At 43.2% G+C, this 20741-nt stretch overlaps 1 protein-coding gene across 2 annotated transcripts in view; it reads right to left on the bottom strand.

The window, feature by feature from the left end:
* The window catches only part of RIN2 (Ras and Rab interactor 2), a 214399-nt gene that overhangs the window by 162804 nt on the left and 30854 nt on the right, over window positions 1-20741 (bottom strand). For both annotated transcript variants that reach the window (XM_058563310.1, XM_058563312.1), the window contains exon 2: window positions 12008-12133. The gene's annotated coding sequence lies outside the window, so the exon portion shown is untranslated. The remainder of the gene's footprint in view (window positions 1-12007; window positions 12134-20741) is intronic.

The following is a 20741-nucleotide window of genomic DNA, read 5'->3' as shown; positions in this document are numbered from 1 at the left end:
CCTGTTGGCTTCGCTTACTGGTATTTCTTGCTCCTTCCCCAGATTTGGGAAATTTTCAGCTATTATTTCCTTGAATAGGCTCTCTGTTCCTCTTTCCCTCTCCTCTCCCTCGGGAATACCTATAATTCTTATGTTACATTTTCTAATAGAGTCCGATATTTCTCGGAGTCTTTCTTCATTTCTTTTTAGTCTTAGTTCTCTCTCTTCTTCCATCTGGAGTATATCTGTATTCCTATCCTCTAAAGTACTAATTCTTTCCTCCATATTGTCAGCTCTGTTCTTTAAAGATTCCAGATTCTCCTTTATCTCCTCCATTGTGTTCTTCATCTCCATCAGCCCTGATAGGTTTTTCTTTATGATTTCAATCTCTTTTGTGAAGAAACTCCTAATCTCATTTAATTGTTTGTCTGTGTTGTCTCGTATTTCGTTGAGTGTTTTTATGATAGCTATTTTAAAATCTCTGTCATTTAGTTTATGGATTTCTGTGTCTTCGGGGTTGATTTCTGGTTGCTTGTCATTTTGTTTCTGGTCTGGTGATTTCATATATTTTTGCATTGTGGTTCCTGTGTTGGTTTTGATTTTCCTCATCCTGGAAGTCTCTGGTTGCACTTTCCACCTGCCGCCACTGTGTGGTGGTGAAGGGCTGTGTAGTCTAAGCCCCCTGCGCTCTGCCCCAGTTTTTCTGCTGCGATCCGCAGTTTTGTTTTGTTTTGTTTTGTTTCTTTTCCCCACTGCGATCCACGGGTCCAGTCCAATTTATTCTGGTCTGCCTCGGACCGCTAGATCTGGTCGAGCTGCAGACTCCGGGTTGTGGGGAGGGGGGAGCTCTCTCTTTTGCCCTCTGGGTCCCTGACGTGGGAGGCTTCTCGTTTGCCCCTCTTTATCCGCTCTCTGGGTTGCTCAGATGTTGATGGTAGCCCTGTGGCTCCTCTGAGCCCTCTGTGCGGGAGTTTCCCACTGGCTGAGAGCGCCGGAAGAGCTACAGTTTCCCGCCGAGGGCCGCCCCTCCCCCCTCTCTGGGAGCCGCGCGGACCGGATCGCTGACCTGATGGGGAGGGAGCGGAGTTCTCCTTACCTCTCCCCACTTCCTCCGGGGGCCCAGCACGTTCCGCTCTCAGATGTGCGGCAGTGTGGATCCCTCCGCTCCAGCTTTTGACTGTCTGGGATTCCGTTGTTTGTCTGTGGCTGTTACTTTTGTTGTATTTTGTGGGGGAAGAATTCACGGGAAAGCTCACTCCGCCATGATGCTGACGTCACTCCTCTCCATACTCCTATAATTTTTGTTGAATACTACCAAACTTTAAAATTTTAACTTTTGCATAAAGTACACTTTATCTTTGTAGACAGAATTCTTGCCTCATTATAAGCCTTCTCTTAAGTAGCATCATTTAATTTCTCAATAACGTGTTATCTGGGAACACAAAACAAGGGAGCGAAAGTTGGGTTCCTTCGAATCCAAAAAATAAGCAAGTAAAAAAAACCAAAAAACAAGCCTCAGAGCTATGGGATCAATCACTTTGAAGTGATGGGAATCACTGAAAACAATGAGCAGAGTCACAGAGCTTAGACTTAAAGTATGAGCCAATTAATAATCCATGTGGACATAAATTTTGAGTTTGTCGTGCTTAAGTGGATAAATATTAATTTGAATTGTTTAGTTATAAGAAAACATGACCAAGTTTACAGAACATAAAATGAAGTTAATATTTGGATAGGATTTGATTTATTCCAGCATCAGAGACGGCCAAGTGGATTTTAAAACCAGTATAGACCAGAAATCAAATGACTCGACAGTGGGGGGCAGGAAGGTTTGGGTGGACGTCTTGAGCGAGGGTGTTGTAAGACCATGCTAGTTGTTGTGAGCCGTTGTTATAATCAGTGGTGACGTTAGGAAATAAAATGTCACCTTTTTTTGAAAGTGGCACCAATTAGTGAAAAAGCAGAGTCAGACGTGTGGAAGCACAGAGGAGGGGCAGAGCAGAGGGAAGGAAGCAGGAAGCGGGCGCCACCCACATACCTGCAGTAGGCACCTGTTCCAGGGAGGCGAGCCCACGGCATACAGCCTTGGTCAAGCCTTGAAAGTTCTGATTGTTGTCTGAACTATCCAGGTTTGCCGGCCTTCTTGGGCTGAGCTAACCAAATGACCGAAACCTCCACTTTACGTTTTGCTGTGTGAACCTGGAGACACACAATTGCTCTCCCATTTGCCAGTAAAAACAAAACAAAATCATGTCAAGAACAGCATTTCAGTCTCAAATGTTTTGATCCCTGCATCTTGCATTTAATGCTACCACTTTCTATTCTGACCTACTTAGCAAAATTTACAATTTACCAAGACTGGAAGAGATTATTCATCATTTCAAATTACCCATTGGGAAGGCATTCTATCAACACATCTGGTTTTCTATAATTTATTTATCTTATATTTCCAAATACCAAAATTCCTAAAATGTGCAGAAACTACACCCCAGATAATAAAGACTATGTATTATTTTCCAGTTGATTTTTTTCAATATTTTTGGTTATAAAACTATGATGCAACCAGTGATACAATTAATCATGTGGACATTCGAATCTAATGATTTTTGTAAATTTAGAATACATTTTTATTACCAAAGAAACACAAGTTTGTTATGGAAAAATTAGAAAATAAATTAATAAAATAAAATAAATAAATTTTTTTAAACTATAGGTCTATTTATTAATTCTCTGTAGTACAGAATTTTTATAAACCCATCTATCTCTACCTCCTCACTGTTTTATTTCATTGTGTAATGCTTATTATAACCTGACATACACTGTGTATTTATTTGCTTAATTACTCATTGTCTGTTTCACCCACTAGGATGGAAGTCTCACGGGAAAGTACTTGGCCACTTTTGCTCCCTACTAACCCTCCCTAGCCTCACAGTGTCTGACCCATATTAGGAGTTCATAAAGATTTAATGAATGAATGAAAAATTGGTACTCACTAAATATTTGAAAAATTGAAAGCCAGTAAGTACAAGCCAACCTGCTCAACGTCAGGGAGATGGCAAGTGGACGGACCATCTCTCTTTTCCACCTCAACTGGTCTTTATTCCATCTGCCATTGGCTAATTAGCCCATTAATTTGTTTGAACTCAGTAAATTTAGCTACAGGCATATATTTGGTTCACTTTCATAATGTGAGAAATTATAGATGTAGTGGATTTGGTGGGAAGTGAAAGAGAGGCGACTCCACAAACGGGCTGATTGTGCCCCAGTCAGGCTCAGCGTGGAGCGCGCGAGAACCGGAACGGCCATTGTGGAACACGTGTGCCTGTGCTTGTGCTGCAGAAGCGGTGATTGAACAGCTCGGCTCATCCCTCCACTCTCAAGGTCTGCCCTTACACTGTCCAGAGGACACAAAGCAAGTGCCTCTTGCTCATACACAAGGGGGAAAGGCTGAGGAAGCTGAGTAACTTCTGCAGCAACTGAAGAAAGAGAGTAATAAGCCCTTTCACGTTTTCCCTTTATCCAACATCTGGACATTTTTTAATCACCAATTTCCCATTCACAGAGAAAAAGTGGTCAGAGGAGTAAGTCTTGATTTAATAAAGATCCATCATGTCGTTACCGGACAATGACTCTTTCTGGCAAAGATTTAAAATCTGCTCTCGTCCTTCCCTTTAATTCTTCTAGTGAGGATGTCCACACTACGAAACAATTCCTGAGTGTACCATTCTGAGATAACATGGGGGGAGTAACGGGGGCTAGGGTTTTTTTTATTTAACTTTCTTTGGAAATAATTTTGAACTTAACAGAAACAGAAATAGTCCAGAACCCTTACTAATCAATAAGAAGAAGATAAGCAACCCAACACAAAAATGAGAAAAGACTTGAATAGACACTTCACCAAAAAAGAGATACGAATGGCAAATAAGCATACGAAAAGATGCTCAACATCATTAGTCATTAGGGAAATGCCCACCCCACAATAAGATGCCACTACACTTCTAACAGAGTGACCAACATAAAAAAGACTGACAATACCAACTGTCGGTGAGGATATGGAAAAACCAGAGCACTCATGCATTGTTGGTGGGAATGTGGTAAAATGGTACAGCCTCTTTGGAAAACAGTTTGGTAGTTTCTTAAAGAACTAAATATATACCCACCCAGAAATTTCACACGTTAAGTACTTACCCAAGAGAAATGAAAATATATTTCCAAAAAAAGACTGTATGTGGATGTTCATAGCAGCATTATTCACAATAACAAAACTAAAAACAATCTAAATGTCTATCAACTGTAGAATGGATAAACAAAAAGTGATATATCCATACAATGTATACTATTCCACAGTGAAAAGGGAACCTGCTACTGGCATGTGCTACAGCATGGATGACTCTAATAACATTATGCTGAGTGAAAGAAGTCAGACACAAAAGACTACATATCACATGATTCCATCTATACGAAATTTCTAGAAAATTGTATAAATTTCCCCAAACACTCATACTTGTACACTTCAAATGGGTGAATTTCATGACATGTGAATTATCTCTCAAATAAACTGTTTTTATAAATGGGAGCATATTCTAAATATTGTTCTGTACTGTGCTTTTTTCCTATAAAACTATAACTTGATGCAGGTTTTATATCAGCACAGTAGCTCTTCCTCTTTTTTCTTTTTTTGTGAGGAGATCAGCCCTGAGCTAACATCCATGCCAATCCTCCTCTTTTTGCTGAGCAAGACTGGCCCTGGGCTAACATCTGTGCCCATCTTCCTCCACTTTATCTGGGACGCCACCACAGCATGGCCTGACAAGCGGTGTGTGGGTGCGCGCCCGGGATCCGAACGGGCAAACCCCGGGCCGCTGCAGCTAAGTGCGCGCGCTTAACCGCTTGTGCCACCGGGCCGGCCCGCTCTTCCTCTTTTTTTAGTGACTATATGTTTCATTGTATAGCTGTACCAAAATTTAGATAAATTAAAGAGCCATGCAAAAGAATATTCTCCTTTCCCCACTCAGTCCAAAGAGCTTGAAGGGCTTCCGCTGTGCTCAGATTTAAAAGCTCAAATTCCCTCCTTCTATTCACTAAAATCTCTAGCGCTACCTGTAGCAGATGCTAATGGCGCCTCACCCATTTCCCCCCAGCACCCGCCATTTCCATACATGTCAAAAGTTTCCCACTGCCAAGTACCCAGGGCTCTCTTTCTGAAGACTCTAATGACAGCAGCATACTTGACTCACTCATGGGTGGACCAGAAGCCCAGGGAGTTACTGCCCCTTGGAACGGTCCTCACCAGCGATAGATGAGAGTTGGTGGATAAATACTCCAGCATCCTCACTCCTTGGGTGAAACAACTGAGGGGAGGTCGACACCATCTCCCAGAGCTCCCCAGCAGGACTGCGCCCCAGCAGCCCACAGCAGTAATCTGCTCATTAACACAACTGCTTCCCTTCCCTGTCTCATTTCTCCACTCCTCCACCATCCTTCCCACCAAGAAGTGACATTAATTGGCTCATACATCTGGTACTTTCTGCACAATCCTGTGTGTTTATAAAGACAGAAACAAATCACGAAGTCCACAGGCATTTTAACAATATTAATAAGGCATATGCTTTCATTAATGGGTTAATTAGAATGCTCTATTGGCCAAATAAGGTGCCATTGTTAAGATATTAGCATCAAGGTCTGTGTTGACTTGCTGGCTTGTTTGGCCAATGCACGGACACAGTATAAACAACTTACGAGTGTTTGGAAAGACGTTTAATCGTTCGAGGCTTAGGTTTCTTCCGCAGACCTTCTTTACAGTGCCAAGAACACAAGAGTCAAGTCACCTTTAGCATATGCTGTACGAGTTATAACTCACAAAAAGCATAAAATGGCAAGTCTTTTCCATGCTAACTTGGAAAAAGTCTTGTAAATTTATGGCTGCAAATTCCTACATAAAAACTTTGCCTCTTTTCCTTCCAGCTAAACCATAGCCATGCCAGATGAGGGAGCCAAGGTACTGAGAGAAGCAAAGAAATGACATTTTTACAGAATTCAAAGCCTTCACCTAAAATGTAGGAAAATATACACATCAATATAATTGAAAATTTATTCATTCCACTTGTTGCTCTTATTTCATTCTGACAAGCTTGAGCAACAGGTACGTGCGGACGCCAAGTCTAACCATTTCAGGCAGCTGCCGAGGTGGTAACAAGTGGTCACCGTGGGAGGAGCAGGTTCAACAACTCTAGACACTTCCCGAGTCCCCGACAAAGCCATGGGACCAGACAAGGCAACAATTCCCACGGAGGTCTGATAACGCTTTAACAACCGTTTCACCTCCCATTAATAACAAATTAGAATATCATTAAAGGTTTGGGATTTTGCCCAAAGTGATAGCTAAATCTGCATCGGTAAAGACTTTTAAATTTCACATTATATTTGCCCAGTTTGGCAGCAGGCAGAGGAAGCACAGTAGAGTGCCTTAATGATCCTAAACCAAGGCCAACAGTAGAAACGTCTCCAGTAAAGGCAGACTACACCTCTCTGCCTCCTGACTTGGGTTTGGCCATGTGACTGGTTTTAGTCAATACAATAGCACAGACGTGTCAGTTTAGAGGCCTCTTGGGTTTCCACTTGCACCCCTGTGCCTCTGTCATGGTCATGAAAAGAGCTTCCCTGGGGTTGCTACTGCCCACAAGCCTGCACTTAGAATGTACTCAGGTGGAGCAGGCCTGAACTAGACCTCAGCAAGAGGCCAAGCCTAGCCGGACCTCTGCCAGAACCAGACTCGCCCCGCTGAGCCCCGCCTGGACCAGCCACCACCTCCATGTGATTTAGCCCTGCCAAGATCAGCAGGGCTGCCCAGCTGAGCCCAATCCAGATCAGCCAAACCCCAGTGACTTTTAGTTCCATGAGCTAATTAAATGCTCATTATTAGTTTTCCCTCTGAGTTTGGGGGTGGTGTGTTGCCCAGTAAGAGCTGATGCAGAGAACAAAGGGGAAGTACATCAAGGGGAACGATGCACAATAGATTTTCCCTCTTTCCTTCTCTGGACAAATGGGTGGCAACATCCAGGATATAATTATGAAGTTCACGGTTTCTTTAGAAAGGTCCCCATCAGCTCTCCAAGAATACCCCAGCATCTGTGTCCCTTAGTGGGATAATTCCAAATGCATCCTACGCAGTCTGTCACAGACCCCAGTGGGACTGACCCCAGTTGCCCACAGTGGTCACCTTCTCGTGGTCACACCCTGTATGGCCTCTCCTCCCTCCCTATCCCACCTACACTCCCTTACTGTGCTTCCAGTGATCACCGCCCATATAAATACTTGCACCCTAATTCTTGACCCAAACTAATGCAACTCATTTCTATAAATAATAACTAACATTCATTGAGCTCTTGAATGTGCAGACACCATGGCACACAGATGACTTCAGCCTCTCTGTGCCTTAGTTTTGTGATCTGTAAAATGGGGACAAAAACAGTGCCTAGCTACCTCTCAGGGCTGCTGTGAGGGAAGAATATGAAATGCACCTAGAACAGGACCTGATTCAGCAAGATTTCCATAAATGCTACCCATTTTCAAGCAAGACTCACTTATCCTTACTACTAAGCTGCGTCTGATAATGTTACACAGAGTGTGGTAGGATGGCAGAAAATAAAGAGGGAAAAAAAAGAAAATGAAGAGAAAAGGAATAAATTCCATCTTCACAAAACCACTTTAAATTCTCAGCCAGCTGATGGCAGCACCAGCCTCTAACTAAACATCGAGCAGAGAGAATACAGGAGAAATGAAGCATTCTCCGTTGGTTATATTAGTTAGGGAAATTCTGTTGCATGGAGGGAGGAGAAGGCTGAGAACCAGAGGAGATAAAAAGGGGCCTCCAGCTGGAGATGCCCATCGCGTTGTGCTCCTTGGTGTGCATGGCTAAGGCATAGGAGGTATTTCCAGAGGAACTGCCCTGAGTGAGGAATTATTTCCAACAGGTTCAGCAGTGGCCTGAGGACTTCAGTCTGGTGGGCAGAGGACTAGGCTTGCTCTAGACACTTCCAGAGCACTCTTTGGGGCACCATAATATAGGGGGCCCAAACCCGGCCTCCGGGGGGCCCCAGGACTCAGCTGGGGGAGAAGGAGATGGATCACCCAGTTGAGATTAAAATTACCCATCCCCAGTTACGCAGGGGAAGACGGGGATCCTCCCAAAGGTAGCTGCTTCTTACTGCTTGCTGATGAATTCTCCACGGTGATGTCACCCACCAGCCCTGCCTTTCCTTAACACATTCCCCAGACCTCCATCCAAACTGCGGCAAGGGGAAGGGGGAGGGGTCAAGCCCCATTTGCTCGATTACACCTGTTGGGCAGCCATTTCTGTCCAACTCGCAGGCCCCCCTGGCATAGTGGTGGTCAGCGCATGCACTGGAATCCAAAGCCTGGCTTCACACCCCGCCTTGACCACTGCACGACTGTGTGACCTAGTGCAAGTTACTTAACCTCTCAGCACTCAGTTCCCCATCTGCAAAGTGAGGATGGTAATGACCCCACCCTTAGAGGGCTATCATGACGATAAAATGCGACAATGAATTCGGCGGTAGTGTCAGGAGGCTGAGGGCTCGTAAGTTGAAGCCTTCCTGAAAATCCATGGGAAAAAAGGGATACAGGAGCCAGATCATTTGACCCTTCCCCTCCTGCTTTGCTGGCCCCCAACTCTTCCAGCAAACAAAACCCATCAAACCATGTGGGACTTGAAGCTTCAGTGGAAGGAAGTAGAACTAAGTGATCCAGGTCTGTCAGGGTCACGGAGGTCTCTTTCCATTGGTTTAGACATGAAGTGGCTGCTTTACACTAACCTCTGATCCTCCTACCCTGCCCTCATGGCCTGCCACCCCCAGCTGACAATAGGAGAGGAAAGAATAGCAAAAAAAAAAGAAACGTTCTCTTTACGATCAACCATCCGCTCTGTGCTCTGCCACCATCTTTCCCCCAACGCCGTCTCACTCCCCCCTCACAAACTCAAGCGGATGGAGAACCGGAGAAACCACCCATGGCTTTTCTATATTGTGTCCACCTCAGCCTCTCCTTGCTATCCTCTCTTCTCAATCCAGTTCCATTTTTCTCATAAGTTATAAACCACGCAAATGGTTTCCTTTCCACCATCTCCATTGTAATGTTACTAATTCTCTCGGTACAATATTTGCATTTTACTTGGTGTTGTGTGTTGCAAAGCCGGCCACAGTTTTCTCCCCTCCCTGTAGGTCCCCCCTTTGTAAGGCGGCTTTGCAGCTCCTCCCATCAAGAGCTGGAGTCTATTTTTCATCTCTTGAATCTGGACTGGCCTGTGACTTGCTTTGGCCAACAGAATGAAACAGAAATGGCACCAGGTCATTCTCAAGCCCTAGCCTCAAGAAGCCAACGTGTCTACTCTCTTGGAGACCTGACTAACCTGCTGGAGGATGAGAGACATGTAGGATAGAGGTGAGCCACCTTCATTGAGGCCATCCTCGACCAGCCAGCTCCCAGCCCACCTGGCAGCTGACTGAAGACTCATGAGTCAGCCCAGCTAACTCAGCTAGACCAGCTGAGCCCCGCCCAAAGTGTCAACCCGCAGAACCGTAAACTAAACAAATGGCTATTATTTTAAGCTACTAAGTTTTGGGGTGGTTTGTTAGGCACAAGGCTAACTGATAGATTAGGTACTAAAAAATACAATTAAAAATTAAATTTGCCTAACATTATACATGCATTTATCTATCCTTCTCGAAAAAAAAATCCTCATATTCTGGTCCTGTTGCCACCTCCATTATTACTGGAGCCCTATACCTACTAAGCATAAGATCAAGTATCGGACATTCTGGACAATGTAGAGCTAAGAATTGCTCACAGTTCTCAAGTGGCTGCAATGACATGCACGTAGGTAACTAAACACAAAGGTGAAAGACACGAGTGCCACCCTTCCTAGGAGCAAAGGCTGACCAGAATGAATGCAAAAGTTACATACGTCATATTTCCACACTCACACCAAAGTCAATTCTCCAATGTTGCACATCTGAAAATATTTTCCACTTGGAAAGCACCCTAATGAAACAGTGCCTCAGAGCCCAACAGTTCCTGTTATTGTCTCATTTACCATTGCATTTTATTGAAGTTATTTATTTATAATAGTCGAACAGAAAGATTTTTATCTAACAGGAAAGACAGAGGAAGTGAAAAAGAAAGCTTTGACCTCAAAAGACAAACCTTTCGCACCAAAATAAGACTTGAGTATTAATACCTGGAATTTTGCACTTCCTTATCCTATCATCATCATTCTCAAGAAAATTCACATTTAATGTTCTTTGGTATTTATTTAATATGCATTTATTCATTGTCTACTACAGGTCAGCATCTATGCTAGAAGAAACAAGGAATACGAGACACAGACAGATCCCTGGCCTCAGGGAGCCTGAAGTCAAACAAGACATAGAAACACTGATGACACAGAAGCATTTGGTCACACAAATGACTCTTACATGATGTGAAAATGTATCCCGTGTAACATGAGCAGACACCATGGAATCTAAGATCACGGAGGGAGGGGAGTCAGCTTTCCAAGAGCACTGCTTGTTGAAGGCAGGACCGGCAGAATTTATCGAGGGTTCAAATTAAGGGAATAGAGTCACGACAGCTAGCTCTCCAAAGTTGTACTCTCTCGTCCTCTACTCCAAATGGGTATGCTTTCTCCGAGAGCAGTTGTGTCTGAGGGGTAGCACAGGCCCCAGCTCTTGGTCCAGAAGGAACGGGCAGTTGGGGCAGGGTGGCTCTCACAAGCTTGGTGTCGGGTAGTCCTGGGTTCAAATCCCTGCTCGTGGTGCGGCCTTGGGTGAGTCACTTCATCTCACTCGGCCTCCATTTTCTTACTTGTAAATGAGTGTAATGACATCTACCTTAAACGGAGTTGCAGAGGGTTCACATGAGATAGCTCAAAACAATGACAAGGCTTATTTTGCTCCTGGATCTGCTGTGGACATAGGGCTCAGCGGGAATGGTTCATCAGAGAACCGCTGTCTTGTTCCCGCTCCACTCAGCATCAGTGGGGGCAGCACTGAGGCCGGGGCTAGAGCCATCCAAAGGCCCGCTCACACGTCAGTGGGGCCTCAGGTGGGGCTGTCAGCTGGAACACCTGCACACGGCCTTTGGCCTGGGCTTTCTCACAACACTGTGGCTGGTCTCAAAGGCCAGCGTCCCAAGAGAGTGAGAGAGCCAGGTGGAAGCCACGTCACCTTTGCTGATCTCCATTTTGAAGTCACTTAGTGTCACTTCTACCACAGTCTCTCTGTCAAGGCAGTCACCAAGTCCCACCCAGATTCACGGGGAGGGAAGGCAGACTTCCCTGCTTGATGGGAGCGTGGCAAGGTTCTAGAAGAGCAGTAATACTGCTGTGGCCATTTTGGGAAATTATGATCTGCCACAGCGACCTATCCTGACAATTTTTGATGCTAATTCCCTTTCAGTGTGGAGATCTATGATTCCATGAAACAAAAATAGATGAAAAGTGGGGACAGGAAGAAAGGTTGTGGGAAACGTACGAGAAAGGGAGAAAGAGGAATTATGTTGGGGCCTCAGCAATGGCGACTCTCCTCCTCAGTAATTGACCAGGGTCTTTGTGCCCCTGGTGCCCCTCATCTCTAAGATGAAGGCAACAGCAGTGCCTGTCTCATGGTGTTGTTGTGAGAATTAAACAAAATAACCCATTAAAGCGCTTAGAGCCGTGCCTCATATGTAGTCAGTGCTCCATACACGTAAGCGGTTATATTTAAAGCTCTTGGGGCTCTGAGCTGTCCTGATCGTGGTTTGGCTCTGCTGCCAATGCATCATAAACTGAATCCCTCAGCTACGTGGAAATAGGTAAGCGTCCTCCCTGACCCTCTGTCAGAGAGAGGTCACATCCACACAAACACAACCAAGCTCGAGCACACAATATCCCGGCCGGCACTGAAGAACTTGGAAATGCGAGGCAGTCCGGGGGTTGTCACGCATCGGGTTTTATGATCTTGCTGTTACCTACCCTTCACGCCAGCATCTCTTCTCCTCTCCCACTTCAGATCAGCCCCAACCTCCCCTGCATTCGGAAGGGCTTGCACGTTTTATCTTTTCCAGGAGAAGTTCAGAAGTCCGGATCTCTTGTGTCCATCTACAATACACAGAATCGGCTGTTTAGGGTTTTGTATGCATTTTAAAAATACCACGAACAACCACACAGACGACTTGCTCCTCACCTGGCTCTAGGAGGATACACTGATCAATGAGGGAATAGCGAATGGACTTCCTTTCCTATTCTGACCCTCATTCTCACCTCTGGGCCAGGTAACTGCAGAGGGGATGACTTTCTTTACCCGAATGTTCTCTAAATCTCTATGCCAATGCTCAGATTTCTAAAACTCCACTTAAAACAAACAGAACTTATCAGCAACAATGCTGTGTCTTCTGTCAATGAAGTGACAATCTGTTTGCTCCTTTATCCCTTGCATCACATCAGCGCCTACAAATTTAAAGAGTCCTGCCATCTTCCAGTCTAGGACTTGGGGACAGGACTCACCTGAATATGAAATCCCCAAATTATCTCCCATCTCTTGTATCAACACCAGAACCTTTTTAAATTACCAAAGTACACGAATGCAGTCATCTTTTTTGCAAATAGAAAACAAAATGCAAATATTAGATCAAAGCCAAGTTCCCTTTGACCATCAGCACTAACACCTATAGCCTGCACGCTGGCAGAGGTGGGCCCTGTTATAATTTGGGATGATATCTTTCCGGATCACTTCTGGGCATTCAAACATTCAATCTCTCTCTCTGTCGCTCTTTCTCTCACACACACACACACACACACACACACGTGTATGCGTGTGTTTCTTTTCTACGGTTATTGTGTGTCATCTCATACTTTGCTTGTTCCATTCTCAGGATGTCTTCTCAGACTCCCTACATCAGGATAAGAAGATGATCTCATTCTTTTTTTTTTTTTCCTAACTCTTTCATTAATATTTCATAGCCTCAACTCCTCCATCAGGCTGTATAACTGGACTCTGACTTCCTTGCCAGCACCTCCCCTGGTATGCTCCCTGGCAGATGTCACACACATCCCTTCCTTCATTCCCAGGATTTGCACTTCTGGCCTGGAATATCCTCCCTGCCCTCTCCATGGACTTGAGAAGATTCAGCTCTCAGGCCTGGAGGCAGCGTAGGTGGTCTTGAATCCCAGCTGAGACTCAGGGAAATCACCTAACTTGGGTTTGTAAGTAGGATGATTGTAACAGCACCTACCTCAGAGAGTTGTTCTAAGGACTAAGTAAAATAATCCATGGAAAGCAGTGGCCCATTGCAGGTTACTTAGTAAATGCTCAATAAATGTTAACTGCCACCATCACCAACATCAGTCACTGTCATCATCATCATCATCACCTTGTTTTGGGTAATAGTTTAAATCCCACTTTCCTTCTTAATCCAAATTTTCCTCTGGATTCCTATTTCACACACAGATAGGACTACTGAAAAATAATTCCAATAAACTGTAAGCTCCATTTACATCACCCACAATGTCTTCTGATCTTTGCTAATAGATAGCTAAGGAGTTAATTTACCAGCCCACTGCACTCAGGGTGAGCCGCAGAGTCACACAGAACAAAGGGAGCCAGTGAGCAAAGGGAAGTTATCCTTTCAAGGGACGAAAATTCAAGTATTTCCTCCATTATATTGCTTATATTATAATATTAAATAAGTATGGACAAATAAAATAACTAGGTATAAATACCTTATTTTCACGATCTTGTACAATTACACAACTAAGACAATTACAAATTATACAAGAACAAGAATGTAAACAATTCAATCAGGAGTAACAAGATTAGTTTAACATAATGGATGACGTTGTGCTGAAACTAAGTCACTCCTTGTAATGTGAACATGGTGGAGCTGCATCTTCTGTGAGGGGAAGGACTAACGTAAGAGAATAAATCAAGAATTCCCCTAAAAGGTAATTAGCTGTATGGAGAGGCTTGCAGTGGTGAGAGGCACCCACAAGCTGAGACCATCCGGGGAAAGAGCAGACTCCAGTGTAGTGCCCCATATCATGCCGACTCTGGGACATTCGCTCACCGGGTGGAACTGCTTACACAATTCACATTATCTCAAACTCTCTTCCACTCCCCGAATTCCCCCTCCACAGTCCTCTATCTGAACTACTGTGAAGCTTTCATTCATTCACCCCACTAGACTGCACTTGGCCTTCACTTGGGGCAAAGACCTAAGCCCCCTCTGCTCCTTCCTCATATCCTGCAACAATTCCAATCTGTGGGACAACTTGGTCCCAAGGCAAATTAAATAAACACAAACCAAAGGCAGGCACTGAAATACCTGGCAGAACTTGGCTGCAAGGCTCAACTCTTCAGGGGTCCTCACTCCTGGCTGCACACCTGAGAAATTTTAAGCAAGCCCCACGCCCAGGTCACACCCCAAAGGAATTACAGCAGAATTTCTGGGCATGGGACCACACAGCCCTATTTTTCAAAGCCCACTGGGTGACTCCAATGTGCTGCAAAGGCTAAGAACCAGTGATCTAGCGATTAATGGCTTTCAAACTCTTTTGACTTCTGCCCATGGTAATAAATTCATTTCACATCATAACCCACAGCCATACACACACGCATAAAACAGAAACAAACATTTTATAAAACAATGCTTCACTCTTACTGCCAGCCATACATTCTGATGTTTTCCATTCCAATCACTTTTACTTAAAACAATGTTGGATGTGCCCAACTTCACCCATTAATGGGTCACAATCCACTAGGGGGCCATAACCCACAGTTTGAAAAACACTGCTTTAAATGACCCAGAATATAGTTTAATGAATTACTAAATATTATCCTTGATATAAAAACATATGTCAAAAATTCCCAAAGAGGATATGCAAACCCCTGAAAAAAAGTCCATACTTACAGATGCACATTTTGAAAATCTTTATTATACCCCAAATCTTTCATTTTACAAAACCGGAAAGGTCAAACTCACACGTACATTCCTTTAGTGTGCACATATGCCCTTGTGTGTTACACTTCGCCCACTGACCATTATTTCATATCTATATATCATGCAGCATTTCACCTATTTGAAAAATTCTCAAACAATTACAAACTTAGAGCTTAATTATGTTCTTTCAGTGTGTGCTGCTCAGGGGATACTGGTCTTAATCTTTCCTTTGCCCTCTTCACCATGGTGCATCACATGGTAGGGAACACAAAACAGGTGTTTGCATGAATTCTTGTAGACCATGTTGGAGCACTCTGGCATCTATGTCCAATCTGGATTTAACAAAACAGTACACGAGGGAGGCTGATAAACATATCTGGCCTTACAGAGCAGGGGGTTTGCTGTCACTAGCAGTACCTCAATAGTCACCATGCTTCTTACATCAGATTGTAGTTTTAGGTTTCTGGTGGCTTACCACATGGACAAAAGAGAGACAATTAAATGTTGCTGCCAATATCCAGTTTTCACTAATGTTGCTGCAGTAATATCTCTAAGTGTTTAAGACAAGGTTTTTTGAGCACCCGAGGGAAAAAAACTCACCAGGCAAAATGCTATTAGTCAATTTCCAAAGGGGTTTTGACTTTTAAAAATACAATAACTAGCCAAACGCAAACAACCCTAAGGAACAGATATTAAACTGAGCATACAGTGGACATATATGACATATGTTATAAAATCTTACACACAGAAACTTAAAACACCAGCAACATAAAGACTGTGTCTTTATATAAGAAAATATGACTGCTACTAAGACGAGAAGCAGATGGCCTGAGGCTCCCGTTTGAGTCGGGGTGAACAGCCGCCGTGACTCGAGAAGCCGTCCCAGCCTGGCTGTGCTGGTCTCAGCATGGGGACACAAGAGGCATTTCCTCAGCAAAGGGCATCTGTTTTCAGTTGGTTATTGAACTTCAACATGGTTGTTTTCCTAAGATAAATGCAAATTCATTTCAAACTTATATTGGTTTCTTAGCAAACTAGAATTTCTCTAGGGAATACTAAAGTGTTTCTAACCTTGACAATTGTAAATTATCTTAAGTTTTAGTTTAATTTCTCTATGGAGAAAAGCTAAATTTATGCAGGGGACATGTCTTGATCACAAGTTTTCATTAATTAAACAAATATTGAGTAAGCATCTATTAGGTGCAGCGCACGGTGGGAAATACTGAGTCACTATTCTCATCGGAAGCTCTAAAGCCCTTATGAAATATTTAAAAACGAAAACTCTCAACGTAAAAGCAGGTTGAAGACACCAGGCTGCCAACCAATGTTACCAACGTTAGTAAATGTTAAAAAAAAACACTGTTCCATAATCCTAATAAATTGAGGACTGTGGAGTTACAAGGAGTAAAACAGGTTCCTTTGTTGTAAGATTTCTAGAGCCTCTATGTGAATGTGTTCTAGAAGGGTTAAAGTATGTTCCAGTATCTCCCAAAATTCTTTGACCGAAGAGCTTTTGTTAGTGAACATCTCAGGATTAGGCCAGCTGTGAAAGATGGTGACCTGGAGCACTTTTTCTCTCTCTATTTATCCTTTGTTTTTTTAATTTTCTTTAAATTACTCATATTAGGGAAAGGCATTGCCACCTACCTCTCTAGGGGAGAGGACAGAGAGGAAGAGCTATAAAGAAAACTGTGCTACTATTATCAGAGTAAGACCCTCCATGGCTGGGCTGCCCAATACAGCAGCCACTATGTGGCTACTGATCACTTGAAATGTGGGGAATTCCAATGGAGATGTGTTGCAAGTAGAAAATACACACAGGGTTTTGAAGAATTAATACAAAAAAAAGTAAAATACCTCATTAACAATTTTTTACATTGATCACATGTTGAAATATTTTGATATACTGGATTAAATAAAATATATTATTAAAATTAATTTTACCTATTTTTTTAAAGATTTTTTAATGTAACTATTAGATAATTTAAAATGACATATGCGGTTCATATTACATTTCTATTGGACAATGTTTCTCTATGGAATAGCCCTCAAAGCCTTATTGGTCAGTAACACCACATGGCTATCCCCTACCCCTTGGCTGGTGTACTTGCTATATTCTGAACACACACACACACACACACACACACACACACACACACACGCAACTGCTGCTCAGCCTAAAACACCTATCTTCTGCTGCCACCTCCTGCTATAATCCCGCCCATCCTTTAAGATGCATCTCAAAATATCACATGCAATTACTGGCATTTATTAAGAATTGATTACATGCCAGGCGCTATGCTGGGTACTTTTCACGCGACTCCCTTAAGCCATCACAGCACCCTTACGAAGTGGGTAGCATTAGATTCTCACTTTAGAGCAGGAAGAGGTGAAGTGACCTGCTTAGCACCAGGAGCTGGTCAGTGGCAAAGCCCAGGTCCATCTGGTTCATCAGTCACCACAGTCCCCACCTTGAACCCCCAGGCTGGTTCTTGCCACCACTGCTCAAGTCTACTCTGAGTCCCCAACCACATGTATCCCTCACTCCTTTGAACGTTCACTGCACTTAGTTGATACATCTTGGTTTATACATCTTTTTCACAGCATGTATTACTGCACTGTATTATCACTACTGTACTTCGATTTTGTCTGATCCACATGATTGTCTCTGAAGACCAGAATAAATTCTGTTCTTGTTTAAATCTTCATAGAAAATTACACTTTGAGACCTCAGCCAGCATTTGATTAATGTAAAGCAAATTATATACTTGAATCTCCTCCTCGCACCACCTTTTACAAAAGCAGATTTTTGCGGGAATGGGAATTGGGGAAACTGATGTGGATGACTGCTGCTGACAGGTGGAACCCAACAAGCAAAGGAGAGTGGCTGGAAGTCTCATTTCCACCCTGATAGGCCTCCCCTCTGAGGACTTCCCAGGGCAGTTCCTCAATCTATAAAGAATAGTTTCTCTCTCTTTCAAACTGTCAGTTTGACCCTGTCCACTGCTCTGGCCTTGTCCCTAGAGGGGATCCCGCCCCTTACCTACCCCAACCATAGAAAACTGCCTGCAAAGAAACTGACAGGGGAGGGAGGAAAGGAAATATGGAAGGAATTAAGATATTAATTACGGGTAATTCCAAAACAAGAACATTTCTTGTAAGTTTAGAAGACTCTTCATCCCTTATCTATTTATTATCTGAAATGGGCACAATAAAAGCAGAATAAAGATCCTCAGTTGTACTAACAGGTCATTCCAAATGCTGACTTTGCACGAGAATAGTAACACTTCCCAATAAAGTATCACCCGTTAGCAGTTCTGGGAACACTTATTCTGAGGAATAATTTATTTTTTGGTAATAGAAATTATAGCCCTTGTGAAAAATAAGAATTTAAATTTGTTATATTTCTTTATTCCTTTTCCAAAGACTTTTGTGTAACGGAGAAAATTTAGATTACTTTAGATTACTTTAAAATGGGCTTCTTGGTGAACTTTCCTCAACCAATGATCTCGATTTTTCCCTCAGAAGCCACGTTGCTGTGACTTTATTAAGTTTTCCTCACTTCAGTGTAATAACATCGAGGTGAGGGGCACACCTCCTCTCCTCGTGGATCATTGTTTACTCTGGTATTTTTCTGTCAAAGAACAAGCTAAGAATTTTGTTGAGCTTAAACAATCTACACCTTAGCACTATACCTTCAAAGTAGATTCCTTGACCTTTGCTTCGATATGTAAGATTAAATTCAATGAGATCCACAAGATTGTTTTTGAGTCATTTTCTCAAAAGTCATTGTTGTCACTATTTTGGAAACCTCTTCGTATCTTCAGAAATGACCAGTAAGGAATACATATTTATCCACGGTAACTTTTCAACCATTTCTGATTCTATTTTTCCAATTCAAGAAAGGGGCAACTCATTCATTCATTTAATCATTTTAACAAACATTGGCTGGGTTTTGTTCAAGGCCTAAGCAGGACACTGTAGGGACACAAATGGGGTCCAGTTTTTAGAGGTGGGCGTCTGAAAGGGATGCAGCACGTGGGCACACCTTTGACTGGGGGAGCGTGGGGAAAGGCATTTTAGTTTAGATAGAACCACTTGGCCAAAAGCAGATGTGCCAAGGTAAAAACATTAGAACCCTGGCTGGCCCTGGGGGGACTGGGGCTTAGAGTAGAAAGGCAGGCCAGGTAAGAGCCTGGACGAAGAGGAGGGCTTCCATTCTACAACGTAAACCTATGGGAGCCACTGAAATCTGTGCCCCGGGGCGGGGTGCTGCAGATGGAAGGACCAGCGAGGGCAGATAAGGAAGATCTGAACTAGGGAACTATGGACTTGAACTAGGAAGGAAGGTGCCAGACGAGAGCCGTTTTGGAAGGAGACCATGCTCTACTATGCCAAACAGGAGGAGGAAGTGTCCAGTATGGCCACCGAGAGGATAAAGAAGTCGGAAGAAGAGCTGGTGTGGGCGGGAGATGATTATTATACTTTTAAATAAATTGAGTCAAGTTGAAAAATCCAACACTAGTCAAAAAATTAACAGGAATAAATGGATAATTAGTATCAGGATAAAAAGTCCCTTCCCCAAAAGCCCACATACACAAGTAGGGAATGAAGGAAGAGCGGTGTAACAGCTGCCCGTGTACATCCCATCTATCAGATTAAGGCTGTTACCTTTTAATCTTAGCTTGCTGAGAGCAATCTAGGCATTTTTAATTTAAGTATTAAATTCTACAATGGAACCATGATAAGTTATTTGGAAATTTCAGCAAGGGAGTATAGCACTTTACACTGTTGATTGAAGAACTATTTCCCTGTTTGGGAAAGACCATTGCCTTGGACAGATTAAGCAGGTCTAGACTTGTCCTGTCTACTGCAGAGGGCAGTAACATGGTAGCCACTAACCATACACTTGAGTCAAGCAATTAAATCTCTGGACAGTTCTTAGTTCCTGCGTTTTATCCCCCTTTCACTAGATCTGGGTCTCTGGATCTGGAGCTTAAATTCCTGAGAGCACTGAGCACTCACTATATGCTTGACATTGTATTAAGCCATTCCCATGTATTTTTTCACTCATTCCCTGTGACAACCCTTGTAACAGATGAGGCGACTAAGGCACAGTGAGATGAGCTTACTTGCCAGTGGTCACACCGCCAGTACACCGGGGAGCAGGATGCAAACCCAGGTGGTCTGACTCCATAACACAGCCACTACTCCATTAAGAAGGAAATCTTGCTCCAGCCCTCCATTTCAGGTCACTTCTCTTGATTATGGCCTAGACCATCGGTCATGTTTGCTCTCGTGTAGCCTCCACCTTGGGCTTCATCAGAAAGCTTGAGAATGGCAGCCATGTTCTTAGTTCCTGCATTTTTTAAGCTTTATCCCATTCGAGGACAAAGTAAACAGTTCTCTCCAGCATTCTGTCCTATCACCTACTTTTGCCAAAAGCGATAGATATTTAAAGCTCTGCAACTACAAAAAGAAAAAAAAAAAATCAACTGAAAATAACTCAACACTTTTCCAGTGGAAAGGTTAGTTAATAAGCTAAATCTAGAGAGGAACGTAATTCTTCTCAAGAGAGACATGTTCTGGTCTATCAACTTTCTCCTTAAAAATTATCGAAAACAAAACTACAACAAACGGTATTAGGCATAGTTACTACTCGTTCTCTAGAAATTGTCCTGATTCCTTATTCCTTGAGGCTTCATTCCTTCTAGTTATCTACTGCAACGTAACAAATCACCACAAGACTTGGTAGCTTAAAACAAAATCAT

This window comes from Diceros bicornis, chromosome 19 (assembly GCF_020826845.1).
Source record: "Diceros bicornis minor isolate mBicDic1 chromosome 19, mDicBic1.mat.cur, whole genome shotgun sequence".
Classification (NCBI taxonomy): Eukaryota; Metazoa; Chordata; class Mammalia; order Perissodactyla; family Rhinocerotidae; genus Diceros; species Diceros bicornis.
Note: the sequence above shows the minus strand (reverse complement) of the source record. Positions and strands in the feature narration are given on the sequence as shown.